This window comes from Bidens hawaiensis, unplaced genomic scaffold (assembly GCF_021521415.1).
Source record: "Bidens hawaiensis isolate Kalapana, Puna unplaced genomic scaffold, B.hawaiensis_p1.1 tig00027599_1, whole genome shotgun sequence".
NCBI classification, from domain to species: domain Eukaryota; kingdom Viridiplantae; phylum Streptophyta; class Magnoliopsida; order Asterales; family Asteraceae; genus Bidens; species Bidens hawaiensis.
In genome coordinates, this window is record NW_027494479.1 from 73,315 (window position 1) to 90,383 (window position 17,069).

Consider the following 17,069-nt stretch of genomic DNA (forward strand, 5'->3'; position numbering starts at 1 on the left):
TATTAAACTTGATTTCTCACCGACACGCAAGTGTTGACGTTTTATTTTAACACATGTTCAGGTTTGCAGTAGCTGCTTTTGGGAATCTCAAGGACACATAGGATGATTTCTTTTTCTTTGGACCTAGATTAAAATATAACAAGACAATTTATGTTATTTGAATATTTTGAGTTATGATATGATTTATGTTACTTTACTTTATGATTTGTGTTCTGCGCGTGCGCAATGAAAATGTATTTATTAAATATTGACACCCAAATAGTGTCACAAGTAATGAAACAAATACGTGGCGCCCCGATGTATAATCCGCCATCGGTCGGGGTGTTACAATTGAACCCAACTCATCCCAAAAATACCTTCTAAAACACACATATAACCTAGCGAAGCGTGCCCAATCGCTACGATGAACCGGCGTTCCGTTTTCTCGAAGTACATGCAAGTATCGAAGTCCTAAACGTGTTATCAATCATCTAAGCGTGTTTGTAGCAAGATCCTACCCTTCAAGTTTTCACTCTTCTCTTATTATTATCATTACGAGTGCCCGCATTAAGGTAGGGGTTGTTTATAAGCTATTTAAGTTATAGCTTAGGCATTAGACAAGACTATGACCTCTAATCTTGAAAATATTTTTTAAAGCATTCATAAAGATTTTCATAGGCGTGACATCTTGACAAAGTAATGCTAACAAAGTTATATTTTGACGGGCATATAGTAACTGTAAGGGTGTATCTTTCTTGCCGAAGGAAAGTAATTCGTATAAATCACAATCAATCACGGGACCCGTTTACTTACTTTGAGAAACTCACCAACATGTTAGAACCTATTAGGCCAAAGCATGCTATATCAAATGTCACACCAAAACAAGTGTTTTCATCAAAATACATAATTGAAAACTTTATCAAGGTTAAACTAAGCTCAAGGGCAATAGCTTAATCAAGAAACACATACCATATATTTATAAGAACCTATTTATCTATAGGTTAACATCATTCTCATTCACAATCAAGAAGGTTTTCAAACAAACATCGACGGTACAGGTGAATACGTTTATCCTTTATAAACAGTTAAAACATATTTATACTCTATAAGATAAACATGGTTGTTTACCTTAAAGAGTCAGGCAACGTTTACATGGGATTACATGATCTCTAAAACATTATAATAAAAGATAGAAAACAAAAGCAACTCATACCAAATACACATGTGTCTGGATCCATAGATAACTGTCTAGCCTAAACATCCGAAGGCTATATGGTCACGAGCTAACAGTCATAATTAGTTCTCCATTATGGGCTACGTGGCTCGGGGTAGGGCTGTTCAAAACCGGATATCCGAAGTTTCGGATATCCGAAACCGATATCCGAACCTTTCGAATAGTGAAAATCACTATCCGAATCCGAAACTTCGGATATCCGAAGTTCGGATATCCGAAATTTCGGATCCGATCAGATAGTAAATCGGATATCCGAAATTCTTAAAAAAAAATAACTATTTTAACAATATACTTACAACATCTCAATCTCAAGATTCATGTTTTCCAATCCAACAAACTAAACAAAAATTATTCAAAATACAAGCAAACAAGCAAATAATACACAATCCATTGTTCAAAATATACAATCTTCTTAAGCAAACATCTTATGAATTAAGAGAACAAAGATGAGGGTTGTGGTTACGATTGGCGAACTGACAAGGGTTGTGGTGACGACTGACAAGGGGGAGGCGAAAGCTGCTGTCTGTTGGTGGTTTGGGTTTGGTCAAGATCTTGTGGAAGTTAAAAGGAAAAATAGAACAGAGATGAGAGGCTGGAGTGGCGTGAGTTTGAAACAAGAAAGATAAGAATAGGGTTTGAGTTTTAATAATTTTATATATAAAATAAACTTAAAAATATTGAACTAAATATATCGGATAGTTCGGATATCCGAACTATCCGAAATATCTCAAAAATACTATCAGAATCCGAATCCGAATTTTCGGATATCCGAATTTTCGGATACGGATTTTCGGATATTTCGGATTCGGTTTCGGATTCGGATTTTTCTGAACACCCCTAGCTCGGGGAACACTTTTGCGTGTGTGGGGCAGTGCTACAAAATCCCGGAAGTAGAAATACTTCCGTTGAACTTGTACAAGAAAATTATATTTGTATTGTAATTGTGATTTAAATATTTTAAAGTCATACGTATTCACCAGCATATAGCTGACACATTTTCCCACACTTTGTAAGTAACTAAGTTTAAATAGCAAGGATTGGAGTCACCATGAAGATAGAAGCTCGCGTTATAATATGACTTAGTTTTGATATTAAAATCCTTGTAATAAAAACAATGTTTTGTAAATAAATACTAGGGTGTTTAATTCCCGAGTAAAATTTCAAATGTAAATTAATATCTTATAAACTTAAAGTATTCCGCCAAAATTAACTCATAAACTCCGATATAGTTACAAAACAGGTACCAACTGATGGTCACATTTCTATGCCCTAAATCGGGCTATGACATGCCACCATGGGTGGAGCCCCTCGCCAAGCCCCAATCAGTGATTGACACCTACGGTAGAAATTTTCTTGCTATCTTACAATTGACACAATTGACAATTGCTTCAAATTTACATGGTTAATAAACAAATTGTATGGAAAGGTTTATCGTGGTAACTATTATCAGCAATAACTTCGCTCACAACAAAGACAAGCATGATCAATGTTAACTAAGATCGATATATGCAATTTGGATCAATGCTAACTAAGATCACAATATGCAATTTGATCATTGGCGGTAACGTGGTCTTTAATAGTAAGTGAGTTATGCTGACGTAAATGCTAACCGTGGACAATTATAATCGTCAACTGAAACGTTGTTATAGTTCTCCCTATATAAAGAATGCCTTTGGCATAAAAAATGTTACGAATTTTTCATAGTCATTATTGTTTTCAATGTAATTCGATTGAATGAGAATCAATAAAATATTTTAATTTGAAAATGATATGCACAAGATTCACAATAAAAATGTATAGACCCTAAAATTATAAAACATAAATATTCTTTTAAGATATGTAAAGATGTTTCATACTTATTTTGATTGAAAGTAATATTTAGATTAGTATAATAGTCTATATCTACATGTTATTTGTAATATACGAAATGACTTTCAATATGACAAGAAAATCTCTCATTTGGGTTTTATCTAAACCTTTGTTAGAATACGTCAAGCTTCTTTTTCGTTTCATAACGTGTCAGGTGATATAAGAGTACATTAGTATCTTGATGTCACACTATATATTGAAATAAATCTACCATTCGACCATCTCGTTGTTATAGTGGATATTGTGGGGTTGATGGACTACTTTGTGAGTTTAAGTGTCTTTTCTCCAAGGTTGACAAAATTACCATAATCATTGAAAAACTGCGTGACATGATTGTAGGTAGTGAAAACATCTATAAGGTTACACGGGTTGTTACTATAGTGTTATTCAACACTAATTGTAGAAATCAAGCTCTTGTCAATACGATTAAGTCAATACATTGTATAAATTTTTTGTTGATGAAGAGTATGCACGATTTAATTGTTCTAAAGTTGAAAGCAGTAAATCATGAAAAACAACAAGTAAAAGCAACAAATTTTGAAGAGAATGTTGACTTAAAAGTTCATGACATAAATTATGTTATCATGATGGAGGATAATGAGATATTATTAGAAAGAAAAAACTAAACAATAAATTAACTCAAAAGTCAAAACACATATATTGCAAGAAACTCAATGACGAGTTCTTTTCGAAAGAACGATAATAATTTGAGACAAATAACTAATGTCCGATTCACACATGGATAGAGTAAAATGCGGGAAAAAGTGTAAAAATGATGACGTTTTCTCTCATTTGTATTTTTATAATAAACACTTGCTAGAACATATCCAGTTTTTCTTGATTTTGTTTTGTATGACGGATTGATATCGCGTCATGTGTCGAGCCTCCCATTAAAGCTTAATGATGGGCATATACTTGTTTTTGTACAAGTTAACCTTGTTATTGTTATGATTTCATGTGTTCTGTGCAATTCACTTTGACCCAAATACTTATCTTGCCGTACTAATTACTTGCATGTTGTTATATTATAATATATGAAAGGGATTGAGGTATAGTTGTACACCAAGGAACAAAATAAGGTCCATTATGAAGAAAAGTATATTATTGTCTTGTGGTTACAAGTCAAGTCAAAATAATCAATTTTTAGATATGTTGTCAAATCTAGTTGTGGTCACAATGAAATCGAAAGGATGACTATCAGAGTTTGATAATTCAATGAATAAAAAGTGTCTACGTCCATTGTCATTAGTCAACTAAAACGTAGGAAGAATTTGTTCCCTTTAAAATTTTATATAACACTTGGTCACGGTTAATACCAGTACATAATATAAACATAGCCTTAAATTTTACTAATATACCATATATTTACATGCACGCATTTTGGAAAAGTAAGTAATTAATGTAATATGTGTCAAATGATGATAGAGATTTGATAGTAGACAACTAGTCATTATATAACTTGGTAAAGATATTACACGCTAATTGTTACATATTGTTAAAAGTTTGAAGTAAAGAACTTAACTTTATTTAAGACACCGTATGTAAATTGGTAATTAATAGATATTAGCGAAAAACCTTAATATGTCGTGAAACAACGGCTTACTAACATTTAATATGTAAATTTTGCTCACGAGTCACACCATGCATGTTTTTCGAGTCTCTCTCTGATGTAAATGAGGCAAAAAATAAGTGAAGAGACGGCAGAAATAGAACGGGAAAAGCTTCGTTTAATGGAGGCCGAACGGAAAGATTTCGACCTTTTAACGCGAGATCTTAGTCATCATCAAGGACAATAACTCGAATTGGCATTGACATTGAACGCAAAATTGGCTAAAATATAACTTAATTTTTTAGTTTTTTAGTATTAGTTTTTTATGTTTACTTTTTATTAGTTTTTTTTTCTAGTTTTTAGTTTATGATTTGTATTTTTTTTTAATTAATGTAACGTTTCCACTTTTTAAATTTATGAATTTTAATTTATTTTATTAATTATTATAATTTCAAATATATATTTTAAATATAAAAATGGTATTAAATAAAAAAGAAATATAGGAAATAAAGAACGATGAATAATGATGTTTAAGGGTGTATACCCCTATGTTAAAGGGTGATGTTGAATGACAGAAGAAAGCTAACGTGACGCTGACATGGTGAATGAGGGCCATGGTGTTGAGGGGTGCATACCCCTTAGCCTTATACATGGGAAGTGTAGGTTTTGTAAAACTCATTAGGCATTAGAATGACAGTAAGTTAGATTAGCGGTTAATTGGGAGTAATAGGGATTAATTATACTGGAATTTTATATGTAAGCTTTTTAAATATATATATATACATACCAAATTTTATGTATAAAATTCATATATGATTGGTTATGACTAAATAGCAATTAACTGATGATTAGTTTGTGGGGTATTTACTAGTGATTAGTCAGCACTTAGACACAATTTTGACAACCATGCTATTTCTAATACTTTTGATTAATATGGCTTGTAATACAAATGATTTATTGGTCTAGTGATATGATGTTTTACTTACAAATATAAGTGGTCTCAAATCTTTGTAAGTACAAAGTAAAGTGTTAAACGTGTAATTTACCGTTAAAAAGATCATAAACTTGTAATAAATAGAATTTTGAAGTCACCTCGCTAATATCAATAAACAAATTAAAAATGAAGCCTAAATTTAACATCACCTTGTTTTCATCCAAATCCAAATTGTAAATGTGAGACCAAAATATCAAAAGTCAAAACCCATTCATGGACCATAGTTTTCCAAATGGTCATCCACACACCACATATAAGGCAATTTGATATCTGTTTATATTAAATATATATTTCTAAAATATCAATTAAAACTGAATCCATGGTTTCATTTTATACAACACGGATTATTTTCTTAACTAAAAAAAGGTAAATAAAATTAAATAATTAAATTAGTAGTTATATATGAAACGAAAAACAGTTGAAAAAAAAATGTATGAAACAAAAGGAATATATGATATAAGTTGGTTGTGGCTCAATGATAGAACACTTATTTTACAAGTGAGAGGTAGGGGGATCAAACCTCACTACCATTAATTTATATGGGAGATATGAGGGATGACCCTGGCTTGTCAGGGAGTCCTGATCTCACCCGGTTTTACCGGCTCCTCGCTGTCGTGCCGTTTGGTGGGCGTGGGGGTCGGGTTTTATCCGGTGAATCCCTCAACAGGTGGACCGCTAGGGGCTCCGTCCGTCCGGACTAGTGGCCGGCTCGGGCTACCTTTAACCAATGGGAGTCGCGTACAGGGTATCCGGCTTTACTTAGTTGGTCATTCAAAAAAAAAAGGAACTCATGTGATGACGAAATGCATATTGTTGTTTTGTTTGTCAGAAAAATAATAAACAGTAGATGCACTCCTGGAAGAAGATTCCAAATATTAGCAGGTGAATTTGGATATTATATTTTATAATAAACATTAAAATTAATTTGCACGTGAGCGTGTTTTAGTTGAACACATTACACTACACACGGTTTAAGCTGTTTAATCCAAATCATACCGGTCCGATAAAACCGTTCCACTAGCAAAGACAGGAGTCAAGTATGCCAATATTTCCAAAGCTGTTTTTACAATCATTTATTTAATGAAAAATTGGATTTTAATAAACAAGCTACTTTTTCAATTAATATTAAAACTTAACAGTTATACTGCAAATGATAAACAAACTGGAGCCCGGGTTTTGTATAATGAGCTTAACTAAGTGTAAACATCGTATTCAATTATATGTTCATGTTGTTCTAAGCTAATGCCATGATTCATGAATATCGTTAATATTAGAAAGAAAAAGAAAACAAAAGCCAAAACAACACATTCGATAATGTTAATTCAGATTAAATGTATTTCTTTATATCTAAAATAAAATAAGCATATATAATTAAATGTGTATAAATATCAGATATGAAATGATTATACGTACTTTCAGAAAATGTTACAACACAATTATAACATGTAGTGATGGTTGGTGGCGGGCGTCGGCGGTGGTTGTAGGTGGCGGGAGTGGATGGCATGGTGGTAGTGGTGATGGGAGGGTGGTGAAGATGATGTAGGGTGAAAGAGAAAAATTGAATGAAAAAAAAACAATGGACTTAAATGGAATGAATTTGGGATCTGTTTGGTATGAAGTAATGAATTTGACAAAGCAATGGAATAAATCAATATCATCTCATTGTCTTGTTTGGCTACCATGTGGGAATGAAACATAACATTACTTTATGATATATGGTAAGAAAAGGCGAAGAAATAAAATAAAATTGGTGGCAACGGCGAAGGCGGGTGGTGATGACGGTAGTGGTGGGCGGTGATTGGCCATGGGTGATGGCGGTGATGGTGGTGGGCAACTGGTGATGGTGGTTAGAAATGACAAGTGGCGTGTGGTGAGCGTGACGGTGACGAGCGGTGAAGCAGTAGTGGCGGGGTGACGGTGGTAGGTGATGGGGCGGCGGTGGTGGATGGAGGTAGGGGTGGTGGTGGGTAGCGATGGCGGTGGTGGTGATCAGTGGTGGTGGTGGGTGTTGGTTGGAGGGTGGTGAAGGTGATGTAGGGTGGTGGTTGGAGGATGGTAAATGTGTTGTAGGGTGAAAGAGGTAATGTAAAAAAAGGTGAATGTAATTAATTTGGGGTATTTTAGGTGGGGTGGGGGATAATTCCATTCCATTAACCAATTAAACACTCTTCTTTTCATTTCACCAAAATGGTTGGAGGTAATGGAATGGAGGGGGAATGTAATTGATAAAGGAATGAAATATATTATTACCATTCTTTTGTCTTTTTGTTAACCAATGAGAAAAAAAGAATAATTATTTTATGTTGTTTGATATCCACAAAATATGTAGGAATGAAATAGAAATAATAAATAATTAAATATACTCTTATCCCAAAATAATTTTTTTTCCAAAAAAAAAGGCAATGGCGACAGTGGTGGTATCTTCGGCGACGACAATGATGGTGGTGGCAGTCAGGCAGCAGGGGCAGTGGTTGTGGTGGGGCTGGGCAGGGTCAAGCAATGGTGGTCAAGTGGTGATGGCAATGGTAGGGTCGCGACGACGGCGATGGTGGTCAAATGGTGGTGGTTAGGTAACAAAAGTGGTGGTGATCAAGCGGTGGCGACGACAATGATTGTGGTGGTTATGACGACGATGTTGGTGACAGTTGTAGCGTTGGTGGTAAGGTGAGGGATACTTAGTTAGAATTGATACATTTAAATTAATAATAATCTTAAACAAAATTTATTACCATAGCTTAAACTGTGAAACCAAACCACAATCAGACTGTTAATAACCGTTTGTTTCAATTTTCAATGGTTTAGTTTTGGTTCTGGACGACAAAAAATCGATATTAACAGTTGGGCTCATAAGTTTAACTTAAAAACCATCAAAATCGGCCTTGAATACCCTTACATAACATATTAATTTATTTTTAAATTGAAAATTTTATAACAATATCATACTCAATTTTTTTTTAAAAATATTAACGTATAAAAAGTTATTGCCGTCTAAAAACCGTGTATGGAAAGTTGGTTTAAAATTGAAACTAAAAACATAATATGGTTAAAGATGTGTGGGGGGGGGGGGGGGGGAACTTTTAGGGTATGTTTGGTTGAAGGTAATGAAATGAGAGAATGAATGAAATGGACAAGGAAATGAAATGCATCATTACCATTCCTTTATCTTATTTGGTTAACCTATTGAAATGAAATGATTTATTACTTTATGTTGTATGGTATCAAAAAACTATAGAGATGAAATAGAAATAATAAAAACAATCCTATTTAAAAATATATATACATTTTTTTACCAAAATAAAAAAAATCTGCAATGGTGACGGTGGAGGTGGCGGTCAAGCGGTGGTTGTGGTGGTGGGGGGTGGTGGTAGCATTGGTAATGATGACGATGGTAGGGTGACGACGACGGTGATCTCGGTCAAGCAGCGACAGTGGTGGTGGCGGTGATGGTCAGGCGGCGGCGGTGACAATGTTTGCGATGGTTACATTGACGATGGTGGCGATGGCGGTGGTAGCGCTAATGGTGGTGGTGGCGGCGGTGGCAACAACGATGGTGGCGGTCAAGTGGTGATGATAGTGGTGGTGGTTGTTGTTAGGGGGTGGTGTTATTGAGAAAGTATGGTGAAAGAAGAATGAAATGAAAAAAGGAATAAACTGTTTTGGTCCCTGTGGGTTGTCTAAATATGCGGTTTTAGTCAAATTGTTTCAAATTTGCGATTTTCGTCTATGTGATTTCATTTTTCATTTCACTTGCAGTTAAACCCGACACCACTGACCGTGTTAAGTGTGGTCGTTAAACCCATCAACGTGCCCTTCAACCTCTTCAGAAAATGGCTACGTATGGAAACCGGGCATACTTAGGCCTTCGAGTAAGCTCAGACTTAGTCAAGCAAGGTATTTTTCTTTCCGAGCAAAGTTATCTTCTGGAATTCTTCTTAAGTGTAAGTTCGAGCAAACTACATGTCACACCCCGACCAAAGGCGGCAGAACATGCCGGGGTGCAACGTGATTGGACAAATACACAATACACTATTTAAAGTGACAATATTTATTTAACTCATTTTATTTCAACAAATCAATAAACAACACATCTCGTCCACACAAACAAGTTAAATACAATTAGCAATTATATTGTTCGTTTTACTAATATCCTAATAGTCTTGGTAACGTTTTCGTCGAGTCCTCGAGTCAACAAAAGTCAAACCTGTAACATTTCATAAAATAAAGTTTATCAACACAAAGGTTGGTGAGCAATTCATAAGTTTGAGCATATAAGTATATAGTAATAAAAAGCCACAAAACTTGTATACGAAACGATAAATAAAAGCAACAACTTGGATAAAATAGATATCGTTAATAGTTTTACGTTAGTGACACCTAGCTATAAGAGGATGCCAAATAGCCTAGGATTTTATTGACTATTGCTAACACATTAGCACCACCTAGCTACAATGGGTTGCCAAGTAGTCTAGGATTTAAAAGTTATCGTTAATTGCACTATGTTAACGACACCTTGCCATGAGGGGTTGCCAAATGGTCTAGGATTTATAGTTCCACCATCCAAAAGCGATAAACAAATAAGCATGTAAGCATAGAACACTAAATCGAGCAATTATTTAAGTAAGGTATACAATCACGTTTGTGGGTTTAAGATTCAAGTAAATAAAGCATTTAGTTTGATAAGTATGAAATGTCATCCCATAACGAAAGATGGAAAACGGGATATGAAAGTACTCACCTCGATTGACGAATCGGGAAATAATAAACGATCGACATATAGAGAGCTTGTGGACGAGACAAACGAATCCGACTTGAAAGCTAATTGAAAACGAATAAATAAAATATATTAATGAACTTGAACTTTGAGTTGAAACTACATCGGAAAAACATTGAACGAGGAGGTTCGGTTGTAAATCGGATTACCGGTTAATTTGTTAATGATTAGGGACTCGTACTAAATTGATAATTTAAAATAAAATAATATTATTTTATTGGGCTTTTTAATAACTAAACCAATATTAAATAGAAATAAGACGAGTTTAATTTAAGAGTTCGGTTTTATAAAAATGAATAGATAATAAAGTTTATAATAATATTATTAATGTTAAAGATAGGAATGATAATAATGATTTTAAAGTATGTTATATATATATATATATATAAGATAATGTTGATGATATATAAAGATATACTACCACTCGAGGATTTGTTGTTAAAACTAGTAATAGTAGTAGCAATAATAAATATAATAATTATTATTTTATTGTTGAAAACGTTATTAATAGATTTATAAGTTTTAATAATAATAATAATAATAATTATTATTATAATAATTATATGTGTCATATTAATAATAACCAATACTTATAACATTTTAATAATAATAGTATTAGTGATAAAAAATATATAACTCGAGTGATGATGACGTTAAATGGTAACTAGGCCCGACATGGGTTTCGGTTTAATAAGACAAGTGGATAATATTCACAATAGTATAATTTAATAATATTACTTAATAATCATAGTAATAATAATAATAATAATAATAATCATAATAATCATAATAATAGTAATCTATTGTTATGAAAATAATGATAATAATAATTGTTTTGTTAAACAATAATAATAATAATGATAATAATAATAATAATAAATATTATCTTGTTAATAATAATAATAGTAATAATATTAATAATAAATAAATAAATATTATAGTAAGTTATATGTACTAATACTAATAATACACTTTATGTTTTGATGTTAATACTAATAGTAATAATAAATTTATTAAGTATAAAAAGAAACAATACCAAAACCGATCTAGGATGAGACCCGAACCCGAGACCTCTTGTTTAATAACTAACGTACATATCAACCGAACCAAAATAACGATTGTTAATTAAACCCAAAATTGTTAAGTTACCTATTAGGTGTTCACGAGTCGTCGGAGGAAGGTTGTCGGAGATGTGGCGGGTCACCACGTCCATGCTTCATACTCTATCGCAGGAAAAACGAATCGGAGAGAGAGAGAGTGAGAGAGAGAGTCGAAGAGAGAGCTAAAGAGATAGAGAGAGAGAGACGGCAAGAGAGAGGGAAAAAGTGAGTGAAAGAGACGAGAGACGGTGCCGGGCCGCCGCTCTGGCGCCGGCAAAACGAAACCCGCCGGAGACGAACGCCGGAGGAGCCGAGAGGGGAAAGAGGGAGTTGCCAGAGATGTTGGGGTCGCCGGAAAACGGAAAAGAGGGAGGGTGACGGCTGTGTTGTGTGTGTGTGTGTTGGAGGTGGTGGCTGGAGGTGGGTGGTGCTCGTCGGAGATCGTGGTCGGAGGCGGCGGCAGCCGGAAATGGAGGTCCGCCGGCCGCCGGAAATCGGCAATGGGGGGGGTCTGTGTCTGGGAGATATGTTAGGGTTAGGGTTTATTTGGTTATATATGCATGTTACATATTTACAGAAATGGCCCTCCAAGTTTAAGTCATGGTTTAATACGAGTTTTAAGGTTTCCAAAGCTTATGACGACTTTACGAAAGTCATTTTAAACCCCTTATATTTTTCTTAACAACACTATATTATGACAAACATCGATTTATTTAAGATCGAAGTCTATATTAATATTATATAATAACTAAATAAGGTTCTAAAAATGTTGAATCAGTTTTACAAAAATAAATGTTTACAAAACTAATATAACCCGAGACTCGAATTTGACAAATGTCACAGTATCCCAACTTTTTGGAAATTTCGTCCCGAAAATAAATTAAACTTAAAGAAAAAGTAATTATTAACGAATATTGTCTTTAATAAGATAGTTGCATGAACAAATTTTAAGCAAAAGAATAACGTCAAATCCTAGCATGACTCGAAAAACGCTACAAATGAGAAACATGATAAAAGCACTTATATATAGAATGTACCGGCGGCGTATCCACTATGCCTTTATCAGGATTCGCATTTCCATCATTTTTCTGCCATCATCCTCGGGTCTGAGTCATCGCACACAATTGTACTTACTACGGCTTCCATACGGGGATTTCGACAATTAAGTGTGCACCCATAATTATATAGATCGTCGTATGGTCCACATGGTTCGTCCCATCGTGTGGTTTAAAAAGACATATTTATATATTATTATTTTTTTTGAAATCTTAAACATTTAAAACATGCATAAATCTGTTGAATTTTAATAATGAGAACTCTGATAGAAGGAAATGAGAAATCCAATAAAGGAAACGAGAATCCAAAGAGTGAAATGAGAAATCCGATAGGTGTAAATGAGGAACCCAAAAAGTGAGTACATAAGGTCGGGGTAAACAACGTTACAATTAACAATAATGTCGTACAATGAGTTTCATACGCGTACAAACTTGAGGTTATAAGTAATTGAGAATACGATTTCGTGAAATCACGAGGATGAGGTGAGTTTCTTTGGGGTGACGCATACGTGCATCAATATAAATAAAATAGTATTGATTAACAACCAAAACAATAGATGAAATGTGATAAAAACGTGAATACGACCACTATTGTGAAACCATTTATATAATCATCATTATAATAACGGTTTCTAATAGTGCCAAAACTTGTAGACAGCCACACATAGGCCGTTAGTAAGTTAGATGAAATGATATAGAATAATGTATAGAATCGTGTTTACATAAATGCTTCAATATAAATAACATAGTTATGAAAATATCGTTTAAAAGATAAACGAGATTGTTATTGAATAGTTTGGATTTGGTTATGAATAAACAAGACACAAAATGAAAATCTCATGTGCATAATATTGTCATCGAAACATCTAGTTAAATGAAAATAAAATTCGCAATAATTGTGAGACACTAATTTAATGTTGAAATATGTATATCGCGTAGCGTATAATAGACTAAAACTGAAAATGAGGTCTTAAGTAAGGGTGTTTTATTGTTTCTAAGAAATGTACATAATAACAAAACATCGCGGTAACGCATTGTTAGGGAAAATATTTAAATCATTATTGAATGTAAATCTTGTAACCCAAATTGTTAAAGGAGTTTGTACATAAAGTTATCGTTATGAAAATAAATTATATAAAGTGATGATGCTTGCAATAATAAGAGGTAATAGTCGCGTAAATCGTTATCGAACAAAATTTAGGTCACCATATGAAGCATAAAGTATTTATAAATTCGTCCCAAAAAGTTTCGTAAAGCCAAGGTCATTGAGTTTATGCAAAATGATGAAAGTTGTAATTTGTTATTGAATAAAACTTACATTCAACATTCAGAATGAACCCTCGTATTTATAAAGTTATTAAGAGATTTATCACCTTAGGTGACAATATTTAAAGCCTTGAAATCATACATATAATCGTTTAATAACCATTGAATACAAATCCTCATAATAAAATTTTGTTGTCATGACAATCTTAGATTTTTCAAAGATTATTTATAAGATTTGGACATAATAAGTAAATCGTTAATCTTGAAAGAGTTTATAATTTATAAGTGATTATTTAAACACATGCGGTCGTTATAAATACACTAGTTGTATGTATATAAATAAAAAAAATTAGGTAAAAACGAAGCTTGCATGCGTATGGAGAAGTTTTAGGCTTCGAATGGTAAATGGTTTGGAAATTTGGTCAAGAGTGAGTATGTTTCGGTTGACTTGCGTAGTTGGGTTTTCTTGAGTTGGATTTATGAGGTTTGTTGAGTTTAGGTCTTTTGAGTGGGTTAGGCTTGGATGATTTGCGTGAGTAGTGGTTGCCTGGTTGGGCTAATAGGATGATGCTTGCTTATTTGAGTTCGGGTAAGTTGATGGGTTAGGTAAGTCGACCTTGACTAGTTTGGATTGAGATTTGGTTTATACATGTATTTTGTAAGGAGTGTTTGGGTTGCTATTTTGATTCCAAACTCTATGGTTGGCTGAGAACGATGTGGCGATATGGTTTGTGACTCGACATAGTATGGGTCGAAGGGTTTTGAGTCTGAGTTGGGTAAACTTTGGTTTGTATACGTTCAAAGCATTCGTGAGTGTGTTTGTCGATATTTAAGGCTTTTTGTTGGGTTAATGTTGTACATCTTGGATTTTGCATGGGGCTTGAGTAGGTGAGGATATAACTTGATGTTTTAGGTTTCGTTCATATTGAGAAAAGATTTAAGTGCTCGGGAGACTTTTGAAATGGAATGGTGGTTTGATTTAAGGTGGTAGTTTGAGACGGGATGCAGGTGTTTGGGAACTTGTGGTTGCGTTTAGGGAGATTTTTGACTCCTAATAAGTATTAAATTGAAAATATCATATTTATAAATAATGTTTGAAACATTCCTGAAAATTTTTGATAATTAAAAATTACAATTTAATATATATATGAATATATATATATTATATTAATAGAAATTTTGAGATACGAGCGTGTGAATCACACAATTTTTTTATAAAGATTACAATAAATTTTATTTTATTTTGCTTATGAGGAAATTAAAAATACGTAAATTGAATATCAAAATTTGTTATGAGGTATCAAACATAGAATGATGAGTGTCGTTTTGGGAATATAAAGTTGCGAAATGAAATTTTTTTTACCAAGTTCGTTATTTAATATCGTGTAATGAAGAATATCATGGTAAATTAAAATGACCGGCATTGTAAATCGAGAAATCACAAGTAACGATTTTTGGTCTTTAAAGTAAAATTTCTATGAAGTTTTACATGGGAGTTTCAAGAAGATTACAAACTATAAGTTTGTGACTTTCTTGAAGAATCATGGCAAAACTATCATAAGAATTTTAAAACAAGGAAAATTGTATGTTATAAATTTTTATTTGCGAGAATTTATAATGAACCAAAGATTGCATGATGAAAGTTGTTATGAAAATAAATTTGGGTAGCGAAAATTCTACCACGTGTATTATATAATGTGGTGTAATTTAAAATGTCGTGAGAAGTTTAAATAATTAAAATTTTGAAGTGATCGTCTAAAATTAACGAAATAGTTATAAAGAAGAAATTTTATAAAATTTTGTACAAGGACTTTAAAGACAATTTAAAGTTTATACAATAGGAAATTTACTTAAAAAGTTGAGGTGAAATTTATCACAAAACCTTCTTAATATGATGAAATTTATATAATAAGATTTTTTTTGTTTGTAAATAGTCTTAATGAAAATAAATGGCATATTAAAAATCATAGTGAATGGATTGAAAATGTATATATATACATATATTTATCGAAGAGGTCGCAATGGATAAAATTTATATAAATAAAATCGTTGTGAAAACAAAATGAGAAAATTGGCGTAAAACTTTACTACATAAAATCGAGATATAAAAGAATTATTCACAATATAAAATTACCTTTATAAGTGAAGACTTGTGATAAGGATTTATAACAAAATAAAGGGAAAATGGTTAAAGTTATTGAAATGTAATAATAATTTTTTAAGATTTAAAGGTGGAAAAATCGCGCATTAACCACTATGACTTGATATTCCGATGCTAAAAACCTTTTTACAAAACTACCATGTTGGTGTCTAAACATGTGCACGTACCACCGCGTCTTTTTCATGTTTTCGACTCAAATAACGATTGTAACAAAAATAATAAATCGGAATATAACGTCATGTCAAAACACTAGTCTACTTATCACCGTGATTCTATTGTTTCAACACCGAAAATTAGGATGGCGAGCGGAACGCTCGCATTCGACTACTTAAAGTGGTCATCTCATATGAGACAATCTTTAAGAAGATTTGAAACAACGGGATCCAAGTTAAGCTCGTGAACCATAAAAAACAATAAAAAAAACTAATGTTTTTTGCGTTTTAAGGTAAGGATACCTTGGAGTACTATGAAAGTGTGTGTATGTGTATATTTATGATTTGATAAAATAAATAAGTTATAAATAAACAAGTGTATTGAACAATCAAGTAGGGTAAACACGTATAAGGACCCTAAAGTAAAGACTATACTAGGTCGTTACGTCTACCCACCTATCTTATAGTCTTGTGACTCTAATACCAATCTGTCACACCCCGACCAAAGGCGACGGAACATGCCGGGGTGCAACGTGATTGGACAAATACACAATACACTATATAAAGTGACAATATTTATTTAACTCATTTTATTTCAACAAATCAATAAACAACACATCTCGTCCACACAAACAAGTTAAATACAAGTAGCAATTATATTGTTCGTTTTACTAATATCCTAATAGTCTTGGTGACGTTTTCGTCGAGTCCTCGAGTCAACAAAAGTCAAACCTGTAACATTTCATAAAATAAAGTTTATCAACACAAAGGTTGGTGAGCAATTCATAAGTTTGAGCATATAAGTATATAGTAATAAAAAGCCACAAAACTTGTATACAAACGATAAATAAAAGCAACAACTTGGATAAAATAGATATCGCTAATAGTTTTACGTTAGCGACACCTAGCTATAAGGGGATGCCAAATAGCCTAGGATTT